General features: G+C 36.2%; 1 protein-coding gene across 7 annotated transcripts in view; it reads right to left on the bottom strand.

Annotated features, from left to right (window-relative positions):
* axo (axotactin) overlaps positions 1 to 13,488 on the bottom strand; it is a 927,649-nt gene that overhangs the window by 825,457 nt on the left and 88,704 nt on the right. The gene's annotated exons all lie outside the window — the stretch shown is intronic.

The raw sequence follows: 13,488 nt of genomic DNA on the forward strand, positions 1-13,488 counted from the left end.
TAAAAGGAAACGCAATTAGTGATGTGAACAAGAGATCAAAGGAAGTAAGAGATAACATGAAAGAGCAAGAGAGGGAAATGGGTAAGACTGAAGTACTTGTAAGTGAACAAAGGAGTAGTGCAAGAGATAAGAATGAGGGAATAGAAGATGAAATGGAGAATCACAGTGGACAGGTAGAATATGGCACAGAGAAAGTAGATTTTGGAATGAACAGTAAATGTATGTATGGAGATAGTCCACATGGAAATGCAATGGCCTGGGATGTAAAAAGGAGATGTTGAGTCTGAGGCAATCTATGGGATACATGGTGATGAAGAGGAGAGGACATAGGCAGGTCTGAAGTCATGACTGAGAAGTGATACCAGAAGGGCTGGTTATAAACATTAAAATAATTATGTTTCTTTACAAATGCAAGGTGCAACAGAAATAAAGGGAGGCAATTGTTTATTAAATTTACAAATTTACAAATAACAAAAAATACAAATAAATTTTAAATTGAAAAATTTTTAATTCAATGTAAATAAATTTTAAATTTTAATTTCAAAATTTATTTTAAATTAAGTAATATTCTCTGTGATAATCAGCGTAGGTTTGTTAAAGGGAGGTTATTTTACCATTTTACTAAGTACATGCGATGAATGCAGTGAAGATAGAAAATGCATATACAGTGATATATTTAGATTTTGCAAAAGCCTTTGATAGAGTGCTACATGAAAAGTTAATAATTAATTAAAGTAGAATGCACAGGGTTAGTTACTATAATAGTCAAGTGGACAGGTAATTTTCTATCAGATAAATATCAGCATGGAGTGCAATATCCTGAAAGAGGAAGGTCATTAGTGATGTGCTACAGAAAATGTGTTTTGGGACTATCATTATTTAACTTGTATGTTAATGGTACTTGGGTAGGTTTAACTGGAGATATGCAGCTCTTTACATATGATGCCAAGCTGATGAGAAATATAAGTGGCATTGGAGTACTGTAGTTTAACAGAAGGATCCGAATAGACAGTATGAATGCAGCTATCAGTTCGATATTACAAAGTGTAAGATTTTGAAATCAAAAATGGGATGAAAAGTATAGAAATGGTGAGAAATCTGAAGGAGTGGAGAAGAGAGATCTGGGGGTGGTAGTGGACAGGGACCCCAAAGTTTAGGGGTTACATCAGATTATGGAAATAATGAATTTATGGTTCCATTGTATAAGGCCTCGATCAGGCCACATATGGCCCACATCTGCTTTTCACAGGGATGAAGCTATATTAATAAAGGTCCAAAGATAATGACTAAGGTAGTTTCCAGTATAATGAATCTGGGATATAAAGAAGGATTGAGAAAATGCCATTTGCAAAGGCTTGTGAATAAAATGGATAGGAGAAGAGGAGAGGCATGGAGCCGCCTGAAAAAAGTTGGGTGGTAATTCCCATCAATCCCAAGTGAAAGCTGCTGTCAGGACTAACTGTATTGCCAATCGGATAGTGAATCTTTCCAGAGCTAAATCAGAAAAAACCCACACTAAAATAATTAGAAAAGAATTGACCAGACTTAAAGAAGGTTGTTCCAAAGCAACTGATCTTTCGAATCCATTCACCAAAAAAGAACTTCTTGCTGCACTCCAAGGAATGAAAAGTGATAAAGCACCTGGATTTGATAATATTCACCTTGAATTTTTAAAAAACTCTGGACTAAATACAATGATATGGCTGACAAAAATTCTTCTCTAATATCTTACAGAGTGGCAGATTATCGGCAGAATTTAAAAACTCGAAGATAATAGCCATCCTGAAACCTGGGAAGCCTGCTGATAAACCTGAAAGCTATAGCAATGCTTAGTGCCTGTCTTAAGCTACTAGAAAGACTTATTTAAAATAGAATTAGTACTATTATTATTGACTTTCTGCCTCACGAACAGGCTGGTTTCAAGCCTGGGCACAACAGGTTAACATATAAGAACTTCTTCACAGAATGGAGGAAGAGAAGAATAAAACAAAGGCTATCCCTGAAGGTGTACAAGAATGGGATATGAGTAAAAGAGAAGAGGAATGGGTTCTTTGCATGGAAAGTGGTTAGTGAGTAGAATACAATGACCCAGAGTATGGTGAGCTCATCAACCATGCTAAGAATGGTTTGATAAGCTTTGTGTGTGACAGTGGTGACCTTCTATAATGAGTCTTTTGACTTCAGAGAGGTATAAGATTAACAATAATAAGAAGAAGAAGAAAAAATGCATACAAAGGAAGAGAGAAAATAATAAATATCATTTCAGTGTTAGGACTAACATTTTGATTACTGATGTGCAGTCTCATTGATGAAGTGGAGTGCTTACTTTGGCTGTGGTTTCAAAACAAAACTCCCACTACACAACTGATCACTGTTATGCATGTTATGTTTATTTATGTATAAACTTCTCTTAATGAAGAAATTGGGTTTATGACAATTTAGTACTAATAATATTTCTTGGCCTCCATGGAATCAGAAGACTCATCAGAGAAGACAAAACTCTCACAGACACAATACATGATTCCTTTGGAACTTCACTTGAAAACATTCAACATTAAACATTCACCATCCACTCTGGTGGATGTTCTCTAGAAATGACCTCTCCTTCTGTCGCTACCAATTACTCTAAATAGCTAGAATCTATCTAATGGGTTTCTCTAACCAACTTGAATGTCTCAATCATATCATCTCTTCTCCTCCTATCTACCAAATTCTACAGCACACATTCCCTTAATCTCTCTGAATGTACTCAACATTCTAAATTCTTAATTACATAATTACATTTTATTGCCTTATCACATAAATATCAAAGCAAGAGGATCTGTATACAGAAATCCAGATGAGACCTGATTAGTGTTTATAGAATGGAACTATTATGTTTCTTATCCCTACTTGTTAATACCCTTCACATTATTGCAGCAAATTTCTGTGTAACTTTTGCAATGTGTTTCCCCAAACTTCAACTCCCTATCCACCAACAGTACTAGATCCCTGGCCTCCTCCAATTGGAACAAAGTTCCTCAGATAAAATACATTCCATTCCATCTTTTATGACTAAAGTATGATTTTACACCTAGCAGCATTGAAGAGACATTCCCATTTATCTATCTATCCAAAGTATTAACCTATTCAAATCCTCTTGTAACAACATGATATCAGAGCTTCTGCAAATGCTCTTCCCAATTTAGCAACATCACCTTGAACTATATCATCAACATATAAGCTAACTCTTACCCATCTCTGGATAAAATCTATGGAAAAGTTTGGAGAAACTCAAAAGAAACTCTTGATATTTCCAAGGTATTTGATAGGGTCTGAAATTGTGGCTTTTTTTAACTAAGCTACCATCTTATGGTCACCTTTCTCTCCCTTTGTGACAGGATTGCTAACTTCCTCTCATGTTGTTCATTACATGTCATGGTGAATAGTTTCCTTCTTTTTTTTTTTTTTTTTTCTATCAATGCTGGAGCACCCCAAGGCACTCCTCCTCCTCCCTTTCATCAATGAATGTTTCCCACTAACCTGAAATCTTATTAATAATTTTGCTGATGACAATACCTTATATTCCTCTTCTTCATATGCAAAACTTTGTAGTGCTCAATTAATTCATGCTTCAAGAGTTTCTGCAACCAAAGCCAACACCAATCTTCTAGTCATTATCAAGTGGGGTAAGATAATCTAGTGAATTTTAATGCTACTGAAATGCAAACCTATCTTATTTTCTGGAAGAAAGACCATGCTTCACTCTCTCTCACTTCTGATAACATTCTTCTGGTTGTCAGCCTAGATCACTTTCCTCTTCTTGGGGTGACTTTCACATCTAGCCTATTCTGCACAAACACATTACATCCACAGTCTCCACATTCTTTTTCATTCTAAACATTACTTCTCTTCTGCACAACTCTTAACATTTTATAAATCCTAAATTTGTCTGATCTTAGAGAAGTGTTCTTCTCACATTCAGGTTGTATACCCAAAATCTCCATAAGAATTCTCAGTTGAATCCAGAAGAGGCCAATCCATCCAACAAGATGATCCCTCTCTCTTTTTCTGGATTTTTTTTTTATGGTACTTTATTTCCATAGGGACTTCACTGAACTGACCACCATTCTTCCACTTTCCTCAAATCATGTATGAACAAAAGCAGCCACTAGTCACACCCACAGTTCAACTAAAAACTTACTGAATCAACTTTTCATTTTTGCCCTTCCTTATGAAAATCTCAGAAGCTGGTGTTCAGCACCAAAGAAGACAAAGTCGATTCCATCAGCAGGAAAGATCATGGCATCGGTATTTTGGGAGGCTAAAGGCATTTTGTTTCTTAATTATTTTGAAAAGAATAAAACAATAACCGTGGAATATTATTCCGAGCTTTTAAACAGACTAGATGAAAAAAATTCATGAGGAAAGACCCAGTTTGTAGAAGGAAAAAAAATCATCTTTCATCAGGACAATGCACCTGCCCACAAAAGTGTTTTGGCAATGGGAAAATTAATAAGGGATCTGCACTATGAATTGTTAGAACATCCACCCTATTCCACAGATTTGACTCCCTCTGACTTCTATCTCTTTCCAAAACTAAAACTCTTCCTCGCTGGTCAGCGTTTTCTTAGAATCAAGAGGTGATTGCAGCTGTAGAGGGGTATTTTGCAGATCTTACTGAGAACCACTACAGGGACGGGATAATGGAAGTGGAGCATCACTGGAATAAATGTATTAATTGTAAGGGAGATTATGCTGAAAAATAAAAATAATTTTGAAATTATAATTTTTTTTTTTTTTTTGTTAGGCTGAAAAGTTTTCAGACCACCATCGTGATTGGTTTAATCCTTTATCCAAGTGTAAGCAAACAAAGTTTGTGCCTGAAGTATTTTCAGGACTGGGGCAACTTGTATATAGAAGCTAATAACTTCACATCACTTGCCTTAGTATCCCATAATGCAAAGCACATATCTTTGCATAGTATAAATCTATGCATTATATGAAGGGTCACTACCTAGACCGGTTTCAACCTTTATTGAGGTCTTATCAGTGGAAGCCAGACCCAGAAGTGATACTAAGGATTAAGTAATGCAGAAGACCTCAAGACCTTCCACAGTCTTGACTTGGAAGATTGTAAAACATGAGGAATATTCTATCAAGAAGGAGTATTTGTGGAACTACAAAGTAGGTGATTATGACATGCTTAGGAAAAAGCTTAAATCTGTGCCATGGCATAAAACACTGCAGGGTAAAGATGTTAGTAGCGCATAGGATATAGTTAAGGGTCATTTAGAGAAAGCAGTATTAATTGTACACCTAAGGTAAGGAGGGTTAATCAGGCAGGAGTTAGATGGATGAGTAATATCATTAAGCCCAAGCTGCAGAAGAAGAAAATGCTGTGGAGAGTATATAAAGAGAAAGGTGACCAGCAAGCTCATGAACAGTACAAGGCTCAGACAAGAAAGGTGACCAACATGGCAAGGAAAGCAAAATCAGATTATGAGAAGAATCCCCCAAAAGAAAATCCCAAAGACTTCTTTCATTAAGTGGTAAGAAACAGGAAGAATAATTAAGGAAGATTAACCTTAATGAGTAATGATGGTCATGAGAAGACAAGCAGATAAAATAGTTCAGTTACTGAGTGACTACTTTGCAAGGGTATATCATCCTAGTGAGCTTACTGGTTTAACCTATGTGACAGATACTGATGTGGGAACAGGTGAATGAATTGGAGGTTCTTAGGATATTGCAGAATCTCAGTGTAAATACAGCTGTGTGATTAGATGGATCAGCTATAGCTTTATGAGAATGTGCAAGGGAACTGGCAATGCCTTTGACTAGGCTCTTTAATTTAAGTCTCAGCTCTGGTAGCATTACAAGGGAGTGGAAAAAGGGCAAAATAATTCCTTTGCACAAGAGAGGTTCTAAGACTGTAGTAGCAAATTATAGACCAATCAGTATCTCAGGTGTGGTGGTAAAAGTACTAGAAAAACTGGTAAAAAGGAGAATTCAATAATGAGAAGACAAAAATATGATATTATATGAGGGTCAACATGTCTTTGTGAGGAGTCAATCATGCCTTAGTAATTTATTAACTTTTTATAATAGAGTAACAGCTGAGTTGAATAAAGGAAATGGTTACATGATGATTTTGCAGGATTTTGTACAGGCATTTGACAGAATACCACATGGAATTCTGTTACACAAATTAGAACAAATGGAGATGGATATGACACTGGTTAAGTGGGTAAGAGGGCAGCTGCTGAACAGATATCAAAAGGTGGTATATGGAGGGGCAGAATCAAAGCATAAACAGGTGACTAGTGGTGTGCTGCAAGGTTCAGTGCTGGGACCATTGCTGTTTAATTTGTACATAAATGACATAAGAAATAACTTGAAAGGAAACATTTACCGTATTTTCCAGTGTATAAGATGCTCCTATGTATAAGACGCACCCAAGAAATTTAATACAATTTTCTGGAAAAAATCTAAAACCTAACACAAAATATCTCAACACGTCAACTCAATACTGATAAACATCGGTAACTGATTACTTGGATAAGATATTATGAAACTTGAATAGGGACTCCCCGTTCTTAGCCAATTACGCGCTAGAAGTCATGTGAAGGTCACGCATCAACTTGATTGCACCATTAACCGCCTACAAAGATCTTGGAACATAAAAGGGAGTGCGTATGACTTTGAAAAGAGGAAACAATCTTTACCTTCATTATATAAGACACACCCCATTTTTAAGATGAATTTTTAAGGTAAAAAAGTGTGTCTTATACACCAGAAAATATGGTAGTTGTTTGCTGATAATGCAAAATTAGGTAGAGTAATAGTTAATCAAGGTGATGTGGAGAGCTGGCAGGATGATTTAAATAGGTTGTCATTATGGGCAAAATTTAATAGGTGTCAGTTTAAGGTTGAGAAATGTAAAGTTATGCATTTTAGGATAAATAGATTACAAGTTGTGTATCACATTGATGGCGCTGTACTCCAGGAATCAGATGAAAAGATGAGCAGGCTAGAGATTGAGGGGTTGTGGTGGTAGACAGAAAGTTAAAGTTTGGAGGACATATTGCTGAGGTTGTTGATAGCAGCCCATAAGATTACTTGTCTATTGAAGAACACATTAACAAATAGAGATAAGGAAGTTATTGCTCTTTATAGGGCCCACATCTGGATTACTGTGCTCAAGTCTGGTTCCCTGGATTTCTTGGGGATGAGGAAATAGGAGAAGATTTAGAGGCAAGTGACCAAGATGGTCAATGGCCTGTGGAACGTTCCCTATGAGGATAGATTGAAGGTGTGTGGATTGCAGAAGTTGGTTGATAGGAGAAACACATCTGGATTACTGTGCTCAAGTCTGGTTCCCTGGATTTCTTGGGGATGAGGAAATAGGAGAAGATTTAGAGGCAAGTGACCAAGATGGTCAATGGCCTGTGGAACGTTCCCTATGAGGATAGATTGAAGGTGTGTGGATTGCAGAAGTTGGTTGATAGGAGAAACAGAGAGTATATGATGGAAACATTTAAGTTGCTTAAAAGGTTTTATAGGATAGATGCAGGGAAAATGTTTCAGCACTTGGCTAGAGGGACCAGAACAAAGTATCATCCCTGAAAGTTGAATAAAGGTGTGAGGACTAGATTTTTTGCTTGGAGAATTGTGGATGAGTGGAATGAGTTGCCAGAGTCAGTTGTGCATGCTTTGTCTATTAATGTGATCAAGGAGAGGTATGACAGATTGGTGGATAGATTGGGTCTTCCATGATGAGTCTTTGGACTCCATGGAGGTGCCCATATAATAATAATAATAATAATAATAATAATAATAATAATAATAATAATAATAATATGTGCCCTATGGTCCCACAGATGGTTCTTCTAATTAAGAAGTGGAAGTCATTAGAGCAGGCAACTGACATAAATGGAAAAAGTAGTCATTCTTGGAGATCTAAAGAGCAGAGTAGGATATGAACAGCACCAGGCCACCATCACTCTGAGATCACTAATCTCCTCTACTTCCTTTAAAGTTTCCCCCAACACGTGCATACTTCGCATCCCATTGTTGCTTACAAGATCTCAAAACCTTACGCTTTGCAACATTGAACTGATAGTTCCACTTATCTGCCTATTCAAGTCCTCGTGTCAAGCCATAACATCTGCTTGACTTTGCATTGCCCTCCCAAGTTTTGCATCATCTGCAACAGCTGCAAATCACTAGTTAACCCATCCCAATATGAGTAACATAAAAATTGAACTAGAATTGAATCCCAAAACTGATCCCTGTGGCACACCACTAGTGACCTCCCTCTTTTGCAATACTGCACCCCCATATACAACTTTCTGATACCTATCCGACAGCCAGTCACTGATCCAACTCATAAGTCTGTTATCCAATCCCATCTCTCTCTCTCTCTCTCTCAATTTATTTACCAATTTGTCATGTGGCAGTCTATCAAAAGCTTTTGCAAACTCCAAGTAAAGATTGTGAGTTTTTTGCATCAATGTGACCAAGTTGAGAAGAAGGGTCATGATTGCTAATGAGTCAATGAGAAGATTGTGCAGGAAGAGTGGTATGCAGTTTAGATTTTTTGCTTGGAGAGTTGTGGATGAGTGGAATGGGTTGCCAGAGTCAGTTGTGCGTGCTTTGTCTATTAATGTGATCAAGGAGAGGTATGACAGATTGGTGGATAGATTGGGTCTTCCATGATGAGTCTTTGGACTCCATGGAGGTGTCCATATAATAATAATAATAATAGTAATAATAATAATAATAATAATATGAGTTGGATGGACGAAAGGACTTATGCATGCCTAACAGACATCTAAATGGTTTTTGGAGTTAGGTGTTTGGTGAAAGTGTTATTCTGGAAGTGCAAAACCAGGGAAACTAGAGATATTAGGGAGAATGCAATAATGCATATGTATGGCCAACCCTGGGATAAATGAGAGTGTGAGTAGAATGGTTATGCAATGCTGAATGCAATTTTACAGATTTCAGATTTGAATGGGTTCATAATGACATTACACAGGAGTAACTGTGGGTCCAAGGGGATGTAAAATGCATGTACACTAATGCAAGAAATATTAGATATAAGGGATAGGAGTTTTTGATACTGATCAGCTCAACTCGGTCAAACATTATATGCATCAGTGAGACCTGGTTGATAGAAAATGGTGTAGTTAAAGGGATAGAATGCAAAGGGTATTGTATTTTCAGGAAGGATAGAGGAAATAGAACAGGATGTGGGTATTGGGAATGATAGCTGAAGACAGATATCATTCCCAATACCCACATCCTGTTCTATTCCCCCATACTTAAACTCCTCTTTAGAAGTTAAAGAGGAGTTTAAGTATGGGGGAGATGATTCAGTTGAAGCTGTCTGATGTGAGATAGAAGCCAATAGGACAAAATTATTGTTGGTTGATGTTCTAGACCATGGGATCCACAGGAAGATATAGATGTCATGCATCTACAGATTAGTGCAATGAGTGCAGGCCAAGCAACTGTTACGGGAGACTTCAACTATGGGGACATACATTGAAGGGAGGAAAGGGGAATGGCAGGATGGAAGTGGAAATTATATTATTAAAGGATCATTACCTAAAACAACATGTTATAGAGAGGACCAGGTGTTTTGAGAGTGTTGGATCTGATAGAAGATACAGTATATATCCATAAACAAGGTAGATATTCCGCCTCCAAATGGGAAGAGTGACCAAGCAACCTTGAAACTGTCTGTCAAGAAAGGATCTATAGTGAACTATAAAGCTGGTAATTATGACAAACTTAGAAGGCATCTTGGAGCAGTGCCATGGCTTCAGAAGTTATCAGGAAAGAATGTCAGTAATGCATGGGAATGTTGGATTCTGAATGAGGAGAAATGAAAATTGTTAATATATCATTCAGAGTCCAACATAATCTACCATTCCCTGAGCAACATTTGTTGTTTTTTTTAAACTAATAGTCTCATGCTCATAATTTGCTATTTATGTAATTTCTTCAAGTTATGTTAATCGATATTTATTTATTTATATATGTTTGGGATAAATTACAGTTATGAAAAGCTGTGTATTAAAAATCATTAATTTTGTGAATTTAATTCCTTTAATATAATGTTACAAACTGTAATATATGTAATTTTGATATATCCAGAAGATTCTTTGTGGTATCACTTGATTGGTTGCTATGAGAAATTATGTTATTTTTAGTTAGCGTGTGTTTACTCTATACTATGCACAAGGTGAAGTTGATGTGAGCTAAACCGGTGAGAACTAGTTTTTGGCGGGAAAAAGGAAGGAGTAGATACGAAAATGTAAGTAAAAACAGAATCGAGTAGGGAAATATAGAGAACGGTAGCTGGAGATTGGAGGGGAATTTTGATGTGCCAAAAATGGTATTTAAAGGACCGGGAATCGCTTGGTATTTTAACTTACCTTTTTCTGAGTTGGATTTCTACCAAAATTTCCCAATGCCTAGCAGTGAAATAGTGCAAGAAATAGGGGTTAATAGGTAGAAAATGAAGAAATAAGTAGGTAACTTAAACTACGTGCATAAAGATTATATTCTCCCCAGTCTATAAATCAGTCACAGAAGTGGAAAATTCTTTTAAGTTTGTGTTACTACAAAGGACTTTAAAATTATTGTTCGATCTCCTCATGATGTGATGAAACTATATCCTGGTAAGATTATCTTTACTATACTGAGAAGTAACGAAAAGTAATTCCACCGAAAGTAAATTATTCCTAGTTGCTGTATTCAGCGAGTCAAGATTTAATACGAGATGTGCTAAGACTTTTCCCTCTTCAAGTGATAAATGCTATATTATTGAATTAAGTGTTCATTAACTGAATGAGAATACTGTGAAGCCTATTTGATGTAATTTAGGAATCTTGAACTTACAAGAACTAAAATTGATTAACTGAGCTTAGAGAATTGCAAATGAATGTTTGATGGTTCATGAGTTGTATTCTTTGTGAATATCTTGAACAGATTTGATATTTAAAATGTTTTGAAATGTAACCTTGATCAGAGTAAAGTTATGATAGAAGTCCTTTGTAACAAGAAAGATAAGATCTGTTAAATATAATCTTTAATTATAAAGTTTAAGCTGAGTTGAGTAGTATACTAGAATCTTAATGAGAGCTTTGTATTCGTTTAATTGTAATGTCCCTGTTGGAATACTGTGTTATAATGTAATTTATGTGACACTGCATTAAATAATTTTGTTTGAATTGAATCTTGTATTTGCCTGATTGTTTCATTGCACCGCTCATTAAAATAATTCGAATCTCAGCGGGAACCCTATGTAGTAAGAATAAAAACCTTGGCCTAAAATCAGCTTATGACAGCCTAATACAATTGAAGGTTGATTTATCTAAATTGCTCTTGCAATTCAGAACATGGAGTGGCACAGTATAATATAAATTTTCTTCATATTCGATTGATATATCAGCCTACAACTAGTTAAATACTAAAGAGAGAGAAACGTAAGACGATAAAACGTGATTTAGAAGAAGTTACAATCCAACACGTGGGAAATGGTTAAGGATTGTTGGAGAGCAGTATCAGACTGCATCCCCAAGGTCAGGAGGATAAACCAAGTGGGATTAAGTGGATGAGTAGAGATATAAAGCAAGAGCTGCAAAAAAAGAAGATGCTGAAGGGAATATAAAGAAAGAAGTGATTAGCATACTCATGAGTAATAGAAAGTGCAAGCAAGAAAGGTGACTAATATGGTAATAAAGGTCAAATCACATTATGAGAGAAAATTAGCTAAGCTGGCCAAAGTAAATCCAAAAGAGTTTTTATGTAGTAGGTAAGATGGTTTAAATCAATGGTGATGGGAGGAAGGTGATAGAGGCAAAAGAAATAGTTTAGTTGCTAAGCGATCATTTTGCAAAAGGTGCATCATCCAAGTGAAGATTTTGCAATTGCTAATCTGACAGAGATGAATCTCAAAATTGAAGTGGATAAATGAGGGGAGGGCCTTGAATTGTTGTATTCACATTGAATACAACACTGGGACTGAGAAGCATATCAGCCTGTGTACAATGTTAATGTGCAGAGAATTGGCATTGCCTGTAATGAAGTTGTTCAATCTAAGTCAGAAGTTGCAGGATTCCAAGGGAGTGGAAAAAGGGTAAGATATTTCCATTGCATAAAGGTGGCTCCAAGACAGGGGTAGAAAATTACAGACCAATTAATATATCAGGAGTAGTTGTTAAAGTATTGGAAAAGTTTGTTAAAGGTAAAATCCAGCAGTGGGTGGATAGGAATATGATACTACATGGTGGATAGCTTGGCTTTATAAAAGGCAGGCCCTGCTTTGGTAATTTATTCAAATTTTATAATAAAGTGGCAGCAGAACTGGATAAAGGAAATGGCTACACAATGATAATGCTAGACTTTGCAAATGTATTTGACAAAATACCACATGGAAAACTATTAGAAAAGTTAGAGCAAATGGGAATGGACATGAAGCTAGTAGCAAGAGAGAAGGGTAGTTGACAAACAGACACCAGAGAGTAGTATATGATGGAGTGGAATCTAGGAGAATGAAGGTGACGAGTGGAGTACCTCAGGGTTCTGTACTAGGACCACTACCCTTTAATTTGTATATCAATGATATAGGGAAAAATTTTAAAGGGAATATTCAATTGTTTGCTGATGATACAAAACTCTGGAGGGCAGCAGTTGATAAAGAAGATGTAGATATTCTGCAGGATGATTTAAATAAACTAACATAAATTGTGCAAAAGATAATGATTATCAATTTAATGTTGCAAAATCTAAATTTATGCACTTTGGGTTGAAAAAGGTTCCATGCTGTGTATCATATTGATGGTACTGGATTGCAGGAAACTGATGAGGCTAGGGACATGGAGATAATGATGGACAGAGAGTTGAAGTTCAGAGGGCATATTTCAAAAGTTGGTAAAATAGCTCAAAGGATAACTTGGATGTTAGTATGTTGAAAAACATACTAACAAGTAAAGATAGGGCAGTTATTATCCTTTTGATAAGGCTATGATTCAACATCTTAAGTACTGTGCAATTTAGTCACCTGGGCTTGTTGGGATCAGGAGGTAGTAGAGAGGCTTCAGATATAAGAGACTAAGCTGGTAACAGGTCTGGAATGCTTCTTATGAGGAGAGGTTGAAGGTGTGTGTGGGTTACAAAGTTTAGTTTATAAGCAGAAAAGAGGGGTATTGATAGAAACTTATAAGATATTAAGGGGGGTTTTATAAAACTGACACAAAGTAGTGAATGAGTGGAACAGATTGTCAGAATTAGTTGTGAATGCCCTGACAGTGAATGAGCATAAAGAGAGGTATGATAGATTTTATGTGTATAAAACTGTGCAAGTCTTTCATGATGAGCTTCTGAATTCACAGAAGGAGATATCTTAAGGATATTCTTCCAATTTTTAGTAGTTCTTATTTTCAATGGCTGCCTCATTATTTCTTAGTACTTTAATAACATTTTCAATTTCAG

The sequence above is a fragment of the Typopeltis vanoorti genome, chromosome 20, assembly GCF_054136105.1.
Source record: "Typopeltis vanoorti isolate ZY-2024b chromosome 20, IOZ_Tvanoo_1.0, whole genome shotgun sequence".
NCBI classification, from domain to species: domain Eukaryota; kingdom Metazoa; phylum Arthropoda; class Arachnida; order Uropygi; family Thelyphonidae; genus Typopeltis; species Typopeltis vanoorti.